Source organism: Pantherophis guttatus, chromosome 2 (assembly GCF_059756535.1).
Source record: "Pantherophis guttatus breed Tessera chromosome 2, ASM5975653v1, whole genome shotgun sequence".
NCBI lineage: Eukaryota > Metazoa > Chordata > Lepidosauria > Squamata > Colubridae > Pantherophis > Pantherophis guttatus.
Genome location: NC_142064.1, coordinates 224,263,534 through 224,279,704, shown reverse-complemented (window position 1 = coordinate 224,279,704; position 16,171 = coordinate 224,263,534). Strand labels below are relative to the sequence as shown.

Genomic DNA, 16,171 nt, shown 5'->3' with positions numbered 1-16,171 from the left:
TAGTTTTACTTCCAAACAGCTTCTTTTAATGGAAAACGTTTAGGATTTTGAGACTGTGCAGATGTGCCACTGTTAAAAAAAAAAGTACATTAGTAATATGAGCTATGGTGGCGCAGTGGTTAAGGTGCGGTACTGCAGGCTACTTCTGCTGACTGCCAGCTGCCTGCAATTTGGCAGTTCAAATCTCACCAGGCTCAAGGTTGACTCAGCAGTCCATCCTTCTGAGGTGGGTAAAATAAGGACCCAAATTGTTGGGGGCAATAGGCTGACTCTATAAACCACTTAGAGAGGTCTGTAAAGCTCTGGGAAGCGGTATATAAGTCTAAGTGCTACTGCTATTGCTATCTGAGTGGGGGGTGGGGATAAGCTTATATTTGAGGATTTTTGACCTTAAGGGATATTTACAGATGGGACAGGCCTCTACATAACTGGGCTCCCTCATTTGAGTCCACTCTAACTTCTGTTGTTTTCTCAATTGAAACGGAAGCTGCAATGCTAAGCATATTGAGTTGGATGGAAGTCTCATTCAATGGGCCATACTTTGGAGGAAGCATGAGGAGATTTTTTTTTTTTTTTTACTTTCAGATGAAGGGTATATGTTGCAGTGTAGCCAACCAACTCCTTCAGTGAGAGGCTGCTTCTCTCTTCTCCTCCCTGTGTTCTTGATAGAAGACGCAAAAAAAAAAAATACAGTTCACAACCAGCAGTTGTGTGGGAATGTTTTGACAATAGATTCTACTTTTCCATTTCAGACTTGCAGAAAGACTGGAAGTATTGTTTTGAAAAAAAATCTGTGTTGCTGTCTCCTTCTGTCCTATTTTCAGACTAGTTCTGTACTATTTAATTTTCTTATTTTATCTGACTTTTTATCCTACCTCATGCCAAGAGTTTAAGTTAGGTAAAAGAAAGGCATTTGTAAAATCAACAGCTAACAGCATGGAATAATTATATATGTCAGGGGGGAAATGCTGACGTTCAGGGGTGTCCCCCGGAGGAGCAAATTCAAGATGGCAGTCATAGTTACATGACTGACACCCAGGACTTTTATTACAGGGTGAGGCTTAAATCACACAGTCGTATATGCTATTCTGAGTTTTTGAACCCACCCGTATCCCCATGGACATCCCCACTGGTACTGCTGGGGATGTACCTTTTTTATCTTAGCTAAAACCCTCTAGGGAAAACATTGCTCAGGATCACTATGGCAGCAAATCCACTGCAAACAATGTTTTCACACATCTATTATCTATTTTAGCGCATCTGTACCTCTCTAGTAGTGTACATGAAGCATCTTTTCATCTTATGAATTTCAAATATAGCTGTCTGTTGTTTTATATAGTGTTTATTTCATGTGGTTGTGGGGTCTGCTTTTTTTGCACTGTGCTTGCTTTTATATTTAACCTACCGGTGTATGGGTAATCTTCAACTTACAACCATCTGTTTAATGACTGTTCAAAGTTATGACAGCATTGAAAAAAGTGACTTACGACCAGTGTTTACCCTTACAATTGTCGCAACATCCCCACAGTCACTTGATCAAAGTTTGGGCACTAGACAACTGGCTTGTATTTAGGACTGTTGCAGCTTTCCGGAATGCTGTGATTGTGGAGACTTCCAACAAGCAAGGGCCATGGAAGAACTCAGATACACTTAATGACTTCATGATTCAATTAATCGCCATAGTGATTTGCTTAACAATTGTGGCAAAAAGGTTATAAAATAGGGTGCGACTCATTTAATGACCATCATTTCAATGGAAAGTCAAAGCTATAGTTATAAATTGAGGACTACCTGTATGCTGTAATGAAGACTTCTGTTTTTCAGTCAGCTTATTGTAGAGCTAGATGCTGAATAGGACTGAAACTGATTGAATGACCAGGGTCATCGGTTTGCCTTTGGTGTCTAGACGAGGACTAACACCTGCATCTTTCCACTCCTAGTCTAGCAATTTAACCACTATACAACTGCACCTCTGAATTTACAATGTATATACACCATGTGCGCAATTATTAGGCAACTGAGTATTTTGACCATATCATCCTTTGTATGTATATTTTCCACCTCCGAGCTGTATAAACTTAAATGCTTAGTGGATATAAGCAGATCAGGTGATGTGTATTTGTGTAATGAGGGAGGGTGTGGCCTAAAGAGATCAACAGCCTATATCAAGATGTACATAATTATTAGGCAGCTTCTTTTCCTCAGGCAAAATGGGCTAAAAAAGAGATTTAATTGACTCTGAAAAGTCAAAAATTATAAAAAGTCTTTCAGAGGGATGCAACACTCTTGAAATTGCTAAGATATTGGGGTGTGATCACAGAACCATCAAACGTTTTGTTGCAAACAGTCAACAGGGTTGCAAGAAACGTGTGGAGAAAAAAAGATTCACCTTAAGTGCCAAAGATTTGAGAAGAATCAAACATGAAGTTACTAGGAACCCATTATCCTCCAGTGCTGTCATATTTCAGAACTGCAACTTACCTGGAGTGCCCAGAAGTGCTCAGAGACATGGCCAAGGTAAGGTAAGGAAGGCTGAAATCTGACCACCACTGAACAAGATACATAAATTGAAATGGCAAGACTGGGCCAAGAAATATCTGAAGGCAGATTTTTCAAAGGTTTTATGGACTGATGAGATGAGAGTGACTCTTGATGGACCAGATGGATGGGCCCGTGACTGGATCAGTAACAGGCACAGGGCTCCACTTTGACTCAGATGCCAGCAAGGTGGAGGTGGGGTACTGGTATGGGCTGGTATTATGAAACATGAGGACTTGGATCTTTTCGGGCTGAAGATGGATTCAAAATCAACTGCCAAACCTACTGACAGTTTTTAAAAGACACTTTCTTCAACCAGTGGTGTCAAACGCATGGTGTCACGGCGACATCACGTGACATATCAGGACTTTTTCCCCATTCGCTAAACTGGATGTGGGTGTGGCCAGCACATGACGCATCTGGCCCGCGGGCCGTGAGTTTGACAGCCCTGCTTTAAGTGACGCCATATACAAACTAAGAAGAGTAACTGGAATCTCTATGGTGCTGATGAAGCCTGATATTCCTGTAACTAATTCTTGATGGGAAATGAAACCAAACAGCAAAAAAACCTATAAGTAGAGGAGCACCTAGCTATCTAAGATCAACAAATCTACAGCTCTTTTCACAGATAGGCATGTTACTCACAAAACATGGATCTGTCTTGGTCCGAAAGAATTTAAGGCACTGACCATCATAAGATGCCAATGCATTCCCAATTCTGTTAGCTTCCAAGAAACAACTGAATGCCATTTTATTCCCGCATGCTTTCAGCTGCAGTGAATAGGTGCAGTAGTGGCTATTAGAGGAATTAATTGGACTTTCATTTCTGTTTTGTTATTTGGTTTTTATATTTCTCTGCCACCAAGAGTCCTTTGGGATTGGGGTGGGTTTATATTTAGTGAAATAAATAACTATGCTTCCTTGTTGATCTTTATAAAAGCCTTTGATACATTTGCTTGGGTTTCCATGGTTACATGGAATCTATATAGCCTATATAGTTTGATCTTTGGCATATGTGTGCCAGCTCTGCAGAGGATAAGCTTTCAAGCTTTTGCAAACATAGCAAACATTTAGAAAATGATAATTTTTGCAATTTATATATTTTTATTTCATAAAAACATTCCCACTTTTCAATAAAATATTTTCAATATTTAAACATGCAGTTCCATATTTTCAGAGAACAATTGATTTATGTTTTGGCATGCTAAAAATTATTTTTTTAAAATTGCAAACTCACCTCCATCGTATTTATATTTTTGTTTAAAATGCAAAATGTGGAGAAGCACATTATATTTACTTAGAAAAAAATGATTATTTTATTATAAGAAAAATATAACCATTGCATGGATAGTACATGTGGTCCATCATGAATTCTATTTAACATATATGAACTTACTGTATTTTGAAAAACTGATCCAGATAATACTTTTTAAACAAGGAAAATATTTATAAAATACAAATTATCAAATAAAAAGAGTGTATAAGGTTAAGAAATTCAGGCTTAGGGAGATTTGCCATCCATCCTCCAAGGTTATGTGTAATTAAAGTTTTTATCAGTTAATGGCCAATAACTGTTGCTCCATAATACATTGTATGAATAGGTAGAACATGTCAACTAAGTTTACCCATGTGACAATTAAAAGATAGTAAAAATGGAATGAGGAGCACTCAAAACTGCATTCATTTACAACTTGCTACCTTCCATATGTTTAATTATTTCAATATAAGGGCAAAGAAATACTTTAACAGTGAGTTTGATTGCTATGGTAGCTAAATTAGACAGAAGGGGATTATAATATAAAGGAATCCACGTAATAGGAATACTGAATAATTTTCTCTAGCCTGGAGTCTTATATTGTATAACAGTATCTCTCATGATTGCAGCCATAGATGAAGAATGCTGATTTAATAATTTACTAATGTGCTCAAAATACATAACAGTTATATTTAAGCAAAAATACTCCTAAACTATTTATTTACATTTAATATTTACCATTTTAGTTGTTTAGATCTTAAAATCTTTGGCAGTGGTGTCCTTTCTAAATAATACCGTAATAAAGACACTATGTAGCTAAAAGCAATTGTTGCCAAGCTCGTTATTTGAAGTGCATGAATCAGCTATAGCTAATTAGTGATCAAAACTTTCCTAAATACTTGATAATGCTCCATAAACCCCAAACCTCATAAATGTGGTTTTTCCTTTTTATAACACAGCACACAGGAATGATTTTGTGTGTGTATATCTACGCAGATGATATTCTGATCTAGTTTTAATTTCCTTCAGACAAACATAAGAAAATATGTAAGTTCACATCTCACTCACCATGAAGTTCAATGGAGAACTTGCTCTAAACTCTAATCCCGGTCTAACCTTTTCTTAAATTGTTATAACAAATGAGTCATTTGCCATGTTCCATTTCTTAGACACAAAGCAAAGTAGACATTTAATGTATTAAAAATGTTTTTAATTCCAACAATATATTTCACTGTTTTCTTATAAATGAATGTTGTTTAGATCCGTGGAAAATTCCTTAAAAAGGAGCAAATAGATGGTTTCTGAGTTTCAAGAACTTTCTAAGGGGCACAATTTGTTCGAATTAGAGTCAAGCAATAGGGTCTAGATCAGGAATGTCAAACTCAAGGCCCACGGGCTGTATCTGGCTCGCAGGCTGCTTAGATCTGGCCAGCGGGGCCACCCTGGAAACAGCAAAGTGCCTCTACCAGTGAAATCAGAGTTTGGGGAGGCCATGTGCAGCCCTCCTGGGCTCCATTTTCGGCCACGATGGCCTCCTTCAGCTCTCTGCCAGTGAAAATGGAGTTCGGGGAGGCCACGTGCAACCTGCCTGACAGAGGGCTGCAGGAGGCCTCCATGGTCCAAAATGGAGCCTTGGTGAGTGATGTTGAGCTGGCCACGCCCATCCTGCCAACGCCCATCAGCCATGCCCACCTACTGTAAGGTGACCAGATTTTAACATTGGTAAAGAGGGACATTGTGGGCGTGGCTTATTTTGTGGGCGTGGCTAGCTGGTCGTGTGACCGGGTGGGCGTGGCTAGCTGGTCGTGTGACCGGGTGGGCGTGGCTAGCTGGTCATGTGACCGGGTGGCCATGGCTATGTGTATAGGGTAAGGTGAACAGATTTTAACATTGGTAAGGACACTATTGTGGGCGTGACTTATTGTGTGGGCGTGGCTTGGAGGCCATGTGACTGGGTGGGCATGGCTAGCTGGTCATGTGACCGGGTGGCCATGGCTATGTGTATAGGGACTACTCAGAGGGCTGAAAAGTCATTTCTGACAGGTCCTCACACTTTTGACTGGTCCTCACACTTATGACCATCCTCACATTTATGCCCGTACAGTATTCTTAACAACCATGTCACTCATTTCACAACTGCTTCTCTTCACCATGGTGACAAGATAGGGCAAAAACGTAAAATGTGAGGACAGTCGTAAGTTCGAGGACCGGTCAAAAGTGTGAGGACCAGTCAAAAATAACCTTTTCAGCCCTCTGAGTAGTCCATATGCACAAAAGGACTAACCAGAGGGCTGAAAAAAGTCATTTCTGACAGGTCCTCGCACTTTTGACTGGTCCTCACACTTATGACCATCCTCATATTTATGCCCATGCAGCATTCTTAACAACCATGTCACTCATTTCACAACTGCTTCTCTTCACCATGATGACAAGATAGGGCAAAAATGTAAAATGTGAGGACAGTCGTAAGTTCGAGGACTGGTCAAAAGTGTGAGGACCAGTCAAAAATAACTTTTTCAGCCCTCTGAGTAGTCCATATGCACAAAAGGACTAACCAGAGGGCTGAAAAAAGTCATTTCTGACAGGTCCTCGCACTTTTGACTGGTCCTCACACTTATGACCATCCTCACATTTTTGCCCGTGCAGCATTCTTAACAACCATGTCACTCATTTCACAACTGCTTCTCTTCACCATGATGACAAGATAGGGCAAAAATGTAAAATGTGAGGACAGTCATAAGTTTGAGGACTGGTCAAAAGTGTGAGGACCAGTCAAAAATAACTTTTTCAGCCCTCTGAGTAGTCCATATGCATTAAAGGATACAGCAATAGAGGGATGAAGGAATGGAAATTAGAGTAGGAGTGAGGGTAAGAGAGGGAGGAAGAGAGGAGGAGAAGGAGAAAGGAAGAGGAAGTAGGGAGGAGAAAAAGAGGGTGGGGGGAAGAGAAAGTAAGAAGGAAAGAAAAGAGAGTGGTGGTAGGTTTGAGGAGAAAGATTGCTGTACAATAAAAAAGATGAAAGGGAAGAAAGCCAACCCCAAACAAATATGAAGATATTAAGATAAAGAATGAATGGTTAAACTTTAAAGAATAAAAGAGAACAAATATGAATAAATAGCAGTAATTAGAAACACACATACAAACATACAATTTATTTTCTTTGAACAGAGTATTTGGCCAGTTCACAAATTTAAACAGTGTTTAGCCACTTCAATTAAATTTACAATTTCTATATTTCCTTTTTGCCATATTTATTCCTCATCTATTTTTTTTAAAAAAACCAATATTACCCTTCATCCTCATCTCTAATCTTAATCAAATATAGAATCCCTTCTATTCTATATTATACCCCTTCCCATTGTCATCTATTTTTATATCCATCCTCACATTGTTTAATTATGTAATTATGTAATACAGTTGTTTAATACAAATTCAACATTTTAATATAAATCAATTAGTTATATAACTACCTTTTTTGTATATTAATCAATATGAACATGAATATTCCAATTATTTCCATGCAATCCAATTTCTTACAAATCAATTAATTATATTTACCAATAATAATAAACCAAATAATTTCCCCCATATATTCCTCTGAACCACAACTTAACCATTTCTGCTTTCAACACAATATACAATTAATAGTATCTCAATTATTACAATTCCCTAGTTAAATACAGCTTTTTTTTCTTTTGTGTTTTAAAATCTTGAACTCTCCTCCTAAATTTCCCATTGTTTGCAGTTTTTCACCTACCTTTTTTGGGGAGGAAAAATAAAAATAAATCTCTCTCTGCCTCATTTTGTCACGTTGCACCAAAGATCCTGGTTTCGGTTTCGTTTCTGCAGCTTAGCTAGGGGGGAAAAAAACTGCTTCAGGAACTCTTTACACTGATTGCCTGTAGGGCGGCCCTTTGAAGCCCCGGGCAAGAGTTTAAACAGTTTTTTTTTCTTCTAGCTATCAGCTGGGGCTCAAGAGGCAGCGGGACTGAGGAGGCAGAATGAAAAATCGGGACTTTTTTGAAACGCCGCGGGACGCGGGACAAATTGCTAAAAATCGGGACTGTCCCGCCAAAAGTGGGACGTCTGGTCACCTTAACCTACTGGCCCCCTAGGTCAAACACAACCCTGATGCGGCCCTCAATGAAATTGAGTTTGACACCCCTGGTCTAGATCAAGTCGAAGAAGAAGTATTCAGTGTGGCTTAAAGAAGGCCAGTCTGATATCACATGCAGCCCTTGCCTTCGCAAGAGCAGAACACCAATTCATTTAATTTTCTGGTTTTCATGAAATGACAGCAGTTAGTTTACAGTGACAAGCTGAAAACAAAGGACAGTTAATAAAGATGAAAGGAGCAGCTACATATTTCTCATTCGATCAACTAATAAAGAACATTTGGGGATCTGTATTCCAGGAATTGAAACTTGAATTGGCATTTGCAATTTACTTCCATAGGAGAAGACTTATTGTTTGGTAATGGGATTATAGAGGCAGCCCAGTTTTTTCACTCTGTTTTAACATGACTGCTCTCTCACTCTGGCATATGAAATGACAAGCCAAACCCAATCGTTACATTATCAAACAGCTGAAGATCTCTTCTTTTCAATGCAAGAATATGTGACAGATTCTGGCAGGATTCCCTGTTTACTCACTTGATAGTGGTCATAACAAGCAGCCCATTAAAATTAATAACTGTGCCTATCTTTAACAATATTTGGTTAATTCTACATTGCCCCCACCCCACTCCTTCTGTTTAAGATGAAAATGAAATACAATTTTATGATGCCCAGGAAGGCACAGATACAAGAGAAATAGCCCAAGTGTGTTTCCCAAAAATAAATGGTAAATGTGGATATTCCTGGGAACTTGTAATAAGTATATTATTTTAGCATTGTAGGGGATTGTGCTCAGAACCCTTTTATCCTGGTTATATATCAAAGGAAGAGAACAGAATGTAATTTATTTTCTGAGATTCGGTAATGGGTTTCTAAGCCTTGGCCACTACAGATGGTTTTGGATTTCTTTGTTAGAAATCAGCCGAAACCACTTTATGTTGCAGACCAAATCTGTTGCTCTGAAGATTGCCAATTAACCCTACACTTACTCAATCCAACCTGAGATAAAAGAAGATCTCCCATTTAGGGCATTACGAACCTAAGGAAAAGTTACTCATTAACTAGGTCTTTCCATAATAAATATATTTTTGAGGTTTTTCCCCCTATGTGCCATCCTTTCAGTTATTTGAAGAATGTAACCATACCCATCAGTTATCTTTTCTCAACGCTAAACTTGCCCACTTCCTTCAATCTCAGTTCACAGCTTTAGTTTCTACCCCCAATCATATTGGTTGCTCTTCACTGAACCTGTTTCCATTGTCCCCGAATCCTTCTTGAGATGGTTGCCCAGAGTTAAACATAATGCTCGAATTAGGATTCAACTTAGGAAGTGTGGAACAATTACTTTCCAAATTTGGAAATTGTGTTTTTGTTTATATAGTCTAAAATTGATTTTTTTTTATTTGCAGCCACATCACACTGTCAAGTCACATTCAGTTCTATTACACGATATCTGTTATGCAATTCCAGAATCAACTAAGTAAGCCATCTAAACAATACAAAAGTTTTTTAATGGTGAGATTTGATCTTCAGAAATCCATGTTGATTTTTGGTAACTTTTTTCAAAGTTTGCTTAAAAGTCAATCAATGATCTTTTTTAGAATCTTTCTGGATATCAGTGTCAGACTACAATGCAATCCATCCAACATATATGTCAAAATTGGCATTATGAAAGATGGCGCATTGCCCTACTGTTTTTGAAATGTATGCAGTACGCATACAAAAGCAGTATAAATTGCACTACATCAATGTTGTCTACCACCAGTTTCTTGATTTTAACGGTCCCCTCCCCGTGGACATAATAGTCTGACTTATCTCTTCTCTGGATTTTCCTTTTTCTTTTCCAAAATTAGGAGCAACATGTTCCAATCAACTGGAACTTTATCAGCATTCACTATTTCTCAAATATAAGTATCCAGTCAGATTGTTGCTTCAGCATCCTAGGTAGAGTGAAATTCATCTGGTCCTGGAGATTTAAACTTTACTCCCATACTTTGAATGTGTGATCTTTCTGAGTAAGGAAGTATTCCCTACGAATGTTTCTATCGACTAGTCTCAAGTTTCAATCTTGTCTCTTCTTCCCACACTTCATAATTTTTGAATGAAAGAGTTTTTACTTCAGGGTCTGAATAAAATAGCAGTAACGCTGCCTTTTCTTTGTTACTTATTAACATTTTGTATGAAGGCTTTGTATAAGGGGGAGGATGAAATTCCAATTCACAGGTAAACTATTTTATAAATAAGACACAGGGACCAACAAACTTCAAAGCCAAAGAATGAGGAAGTACACAGAAAAGTAGGAGAACACAACCTTGGATTTAAACTTGGGGACTGATATTCAGAATTCACGATTTAAACTGGGTGACTAATATTCGGATCGCAAGATTCAAGAGTCCTGTCAAGTGGAGCACTTCTTAATATGCATTGATTCCTAATTTTCTACAGTGAATCCATTTATTTCACCTTCTGTTTGGGAAAGGAGATGGAGAAATTTCATCAGAATGTGATTCTCCAGCATGCAACAAACACTCAATCCAAATTGCAGGTATTCAACCCCACACTCCTCTCTCCATCCCACAGCAGCATTTCCCAGCTTCCTTGCCTACCAAATACGCTGACTTTGCTGAAATAGTTGGAAAGGAGGTATCTATCTAGTTGTTGTGACCCCGGCCCCGGAGGCTGATTTATCTTCGCATGCTGAGTCGGAGGATGATATGGAGGAGGAGGAAGCTGTCATGAGCTATGTGCTGGAGGGGCCGTCTTCACTGGTGAGTCAGCAAGAACTGACAGTTGCTGACATGCCTCTGGACCCCAGCCAAATTGAGGAGGAAACAGAGGCCGGTAACGACTAGAGGGAGCCCCTATTGGATGCAAGAGAGAGACGTTGGAGACGTCGTAGAGAACAGCTATTGCCATGTCCCAAGAGATGTGGTCAGGAGACGTAGGGCCGCATCCTACAAAGTATAAAAGGGGTGTGACTGGGCTGGAAAGGTGTAGTGAACAATTTGTTGGCGTTTTGGATGCAGTGGATTTACAACTGTTAGTTTGGAGTTTTTTTTGACAAGAGTCTGCCTTCCTGCATTAGCCTGCTGGCCATCTGCCAAGACCTTTGGAACATTGCCTGGTAACTATTGGACTGATATACGCTTTGGAAGAGAACTATTTATTAAAGGGCCAGCTTCAGTCTCTCTAGCCTGCGTTTGTTACTGCCGGGCTATTTGAACCTTTGCAAGGCCACTCGTGGGAGGGGACAGAACACTAGTTTTGGTTATCTGCTTCCACTTACAATTGGTTAGAAGAGGGTAGGATAAATTTACTGCAGTCGCAGCAACTGGATTGTTTTTCTCAAATTTTCTTCCAAGACAGACACTTTCTCATTGTCTAACTCAGGGCTTCTGCATCCTGCTGAAGAGACTGTTTTCTTAACTGGTGGAATATCCAGCTGGTTAGAATGTGCATCTCTGCCTATTTCTAAACATCCCGTTACACTGGAAAGCCCAGACTTTGCCTCCCTCCCTTCTCCAATCTTGTTTTTGGAGTTCAGCTTTCTATCAAATACTGTCAAACCAGTGGTGAAATACAAATTCTTTTACTACCGGTTCTGTGGGCGTGGCTTGGTGGGGGTGGTCTGACTTGGTGGGCGTGGCTTGGTGGGCAAGGCAGGGGAAGGATATTGCAAAATCTCCATTCCCAAGCCACTCCAGGAGAAGGATACTGCAAAATCCCCATTCCCTCCCCACTCCAGGGGGAAGGATATTGCAAAATCTCCATTCCCACCCCACTCTGGGGCCAGCCAGAGGTGGTATCTGCCGGTTCTCCGAACTGCTCAAAATTTCCACTACCGGTTCTCCAGAACCTGTCAGAACCTGCTGGATTTCACCCCTATGTCAAACTCACGTTTGAGCTAGAACTCCCTCACCAAGAACTTGCAAAAAGTTTATCCATCCTCCTGCCTTCTTTGCAAGCACTATTATGTTTTTTGGTTAAAAAGGAAGATTTCAGGCTCCTGAGCTCTGTAACCCTTATGAAGCATTACTCTCTTCTTTTTGAGCTTTTGCAACGTTTGCTGAAAGCCCATGTTTTTACCAAATTAGTTCTCAGGGGAACTTAGAATTTAATTTGCATAAAAGAAGGACACGCATATTTAACTGCCTTTGGTACTCATTATAGAAAGTTTGATTAGATGTGTCTTTATCTCCAGATAGTCCAAGTGGTCTTCTAAAGATCAATGCTTCATATTTTCCAGGATTTATTGGAAGCTTTTCTAGTAGCTTATTTGGAACTTATTTACGATGAAGTTTCAGTGTCCTGTTATGTAAGATACCAACAATTCTGCATGGTAAGTTATATATGAATCTATTTTGATTTCAAACTGATCCCCCTGCCCTGCCCCACAATATATGTAGATATACACTGCTCAAAAAAATAAAGGGAACACAAGCAGAAGACATCCGAGATCTGAATGAATGAAATAGCCTTATTAAATACTTTGTTCTTTACATACAGTAGTTTATACACTGCTCAAACAACTAAATGGAACACAAAACTACTGTATGTAACGAACAAACGAACAAATATTTAATAAGGCTATTTCATTCATTCAGATCTCGGATGTCTTCTGCTTGTGTTCCCTTTATTTTTTTGAGCAGTATATATTGATGCTTTTGATTTTACCTTAGCACTGTACTTTTATAAAGCACTTCAGAGCTTGCAACAGCTCTTTGCCTGAACATTATTTCCCAGAAGCTCTTTCCAGCCAATTTTTGATTTTTATCAAGGAACCTTTGGACATGAAAGACTTTTTTCAACATTGCACCATCTTCTCAAAACATGGGACACCTATCAAGGAATTGGAAACACTTAAAGCTTCTAAGATTTTTGCAATGTCGGGTCAGGTATGCATAATTCTCTTTCCATTGCAACTTTCATATTTCTTATATTCCTACCTTGCAGAGCAACAACAGCTGATATAGAGGGAAAGCAGGCAGATCTGGAGGGTGGAGCTAAACGCATTAGCAGTTTAGAGTCCTTGTGTTGCCACAAGAGACCCAAATCCAGCCCCCCTCCCCCAAATTCTGTTGACCATTATTTAGTGCCAATTTAGTGCTGATTGTTAATTGACCAGATTCTTTTCTAGATTAATGTAAGGTGCAAAGAATCAGGATCACTCACTAAATCCTAGCACAAATGATTTATTATTACAGCCTATACACAAGAAGCTACTCAACTAACTGTCAGCATTAAAATGACACTAGGTAAATGTCAACAGAATTCAAGAGGGGGGTGGATTTGAGTCCCTTGTGGACATGCTATGGATGCCTTAGCATCAATAAAGAAATGGTTTATTTTTCCCTTATTCTGGGATATTTTTTTCAACTTTCCAGTTGAGTTTACAGATTGGAATTTACAGTCTTCCACTGAATATCCAATCCTGTTTAGTTTTTTTTAAGTATTAGCCAATGTTCAGTGAAACCAGCCTGGATATCTAACAGAATATCTAATAGAAGGCCCAAGCAACAACAAATTACTATCGTTATTGTTATTATTTTATTAAATTCATATGCCCATCCGACTCATAAGCACTCTGGCAAGTTTACAAATTGTTAAATGCAAAGAAACGGCAAAAGAATAATAATAGATAGCAGAATAGCAAAAGAGAACACAGAAAAAGAGGGCTTCAATCATCCTTATCAAATGGGCGAAGTGTCAAGATGTGCAACCAGATGCTCCCCTAGACATTTTGGGCTACAAAGTCTTTGATCTCTTAGTATTGGCTATGTTACTTGGGCTGTTGGACACTGTAGTTATCACGTCTATCCATGCTGCCAAAATGATGATGCTTACTTACATTGTAATCTGCTACAGTGATTTTCCTAATAATTTTTATTATGACTTTCTTTTCATGAAATGCAATGTCCAGCAGACACATACACACAAAACATAGTTTACTGTAGTCATTTTCATCCAATTACCCTGGCCCTGCTCAGTGTAGTTTAAGAAGTCAACAGATTGTATTGAATCTTGGTGCTCTAATTTACTTAATTGCAGCAACTCTCGCCACTCCTATGGGTAGAGTTCCTCATTAGCATAGCAATTGACTCTCTCTAAAGCCTGCGCAAACCTTTCTTTGCAAAGTTATTGCATTTGTAATTCTGTAACAATGAAGCATTTGTTTTCAAAGCAATTAACTTCTGCAACCGAAAAGACATGAAACCACTGTGAGCTTGTTCACAAGTTACCGTGCTTGGTCTGGCTGTACAGTAGCATAGAAAAATTACAAGCAATGACTGGTTCATGACCCAATGTCACAACACTGGAAGAAGTCCTTTGCATATATCATAAAGTAATGTTCTTAAGCCCATTGAAGTGGAAGAGAAGAAAGGAGCTACCTTTCAGTATAGGGCCAGATTGCTGAGCAGTAAAACTCAGTAGTAGTTAAAGTGCCATTTTTTCATGCCTACTAAAGACTCAGAATTTAGAAATTGCATGTGATTTATAGCAGATACATTTCAGCTGGAGTTCGAAGGAGAGCTAGATATAGCAATAGCAATAGCACTTAGACTTACATACCGCTTCACGGTGCTTTACAGCCCGCTCTAAGTGGTTTACAGAGTCAGCATATTGTTCCTAACAATCTGGGTCCTCATTTTACTGACCTTGGAAAGATGGAAGGCTGAGTCAACCTTGAGCCGGTGAGATTCAAATTGCCAAACTGTTGGCAATCGGTAGTCAGCAAAAGTAGCCTGCAGTGCTGCATTCTAACCACTGCGCCACCACGGCTCATGGAGATGTCTTCCACAACCTGGTTCCTTTCCAATGTAGTGGTCTACAAATATTATACTCTCCAGCCAGAATGTTATCCTAGCTGGCATGATAGAAGTCACAGTCTCATACATTTAGGGAAGGTTAGAGCAGAGTATGTACTGAGTGCTGGTCATAAGGAAAAGCCATCAGACCGACTCTTCTATCTGTTAATTGGAGAGACTGTGGCAGACAAGCATTTGTGATCACTTCAGTTATCAAACCATGGATAGCCCAAAAACACAAATGATAAAAAAATATGTCTAGCAAAGGATTAACAGAGCCCAAGACTGCAAGATTGAGCCAACAATAAATAAGAACATCTCTCTTTCTTTCCAGTCCTCACTCCAACAATATCCAGCAGTTCTCTTAAAATAGTTATAGATACATTCAACAATTGCTTCTCTCTTTACAAAGTCAGCAGAGCTAGGGGGGGAAAGTGCATGAATACAAAGATAGTCAATAAACATCTTAAACAATCAAGTATTAAATATTAACTAAAGGCAATTAGTCTATTTTCTTTAAATGCAAGATCATATGTTTTGCTTTTATATTGTGAATGCAGATGATCATTTACCATGCACCCAAATGTTAAGTGATCCTATCGAGTGCTCCATATGCTGTCAAGGAGAACCAGGGGCAGTGGCTCTCCAAGATTATGCATTTTCTATCCTAAATGTTGTTGCTGAGCCATTCAGATGTGCCTTTGGTTTAGCACTGTGTTTCTCAACCTTAGCAACTTTAAGATATGGTTAAGGCTGCAACTCCCAGAATTCCCTAGCCAGCATGTCTTAAAGGTGCTAAGGTGTGGAAACTCCAAGTTTAGCATGTTACCAGGTAAAGACTTCCAGTTTTAATTTCAGCTATTACATCCGTTGCTATTACTTTTATATTTTTATTTATATCATTATTCAGCTTTATGTTGCAAGATTCTTTTTTTTTAGACTGTGTTTTTAGTGTTAGCTACTTGTAAAATTTGTTGAACCGAAAATTTAGCAAGAAGCAGAATTATACTTTAAATCTTGTCCTATGCAAAAATCACCCTGAACATACAAAATGACTATGGTAGACCACATTGGGGCTGTTCTGAAAGTGCCAGCAGAACAGTTGGCCAGCTTGAGTTTACAATCCTGGTCTGATGATTGTTAGAAAGATAACATGCTGGATAACTTGTCGATCACCCACTCTAGCTGACAGTAACTGTCCAAGCTTTCATATAAAGACCTTTCCCACATCTGCTACTCAATCCCCTTTTAATGTTTATAGAGATATTAATAAAATACCACATACCTTATAGGAAAGCAAGGGGCAAAATAAGATATCTTCCACAAATCTGTGCAATTAGCATACAGAGAATACAGATAGTCCTCAAGTTATTATCACAACTGAGCCCAAAATTTCTGGTGCTAAGTAAGATATTTAATACAGTACATTCTCCCTTCACTTAATCTAAGAATTGTCT

At 38.9% G+C, this 16,171-nt stretch overlaps 1 pseudogene; it reads right to left on the bottom strand.

Moving 5' to 3' along the window:
* Window positions 1-3,781, bottom strand: part of LOC117673818 (serine/threonine-protein kinase Nek3 pseudogene) — a 144,811-nt pseudogene extending 141,030 nt beyond the window's left edge.
* Between the last annotated feature and the right edge of the window lie 12,390 nt (window positions 3,782-16,171).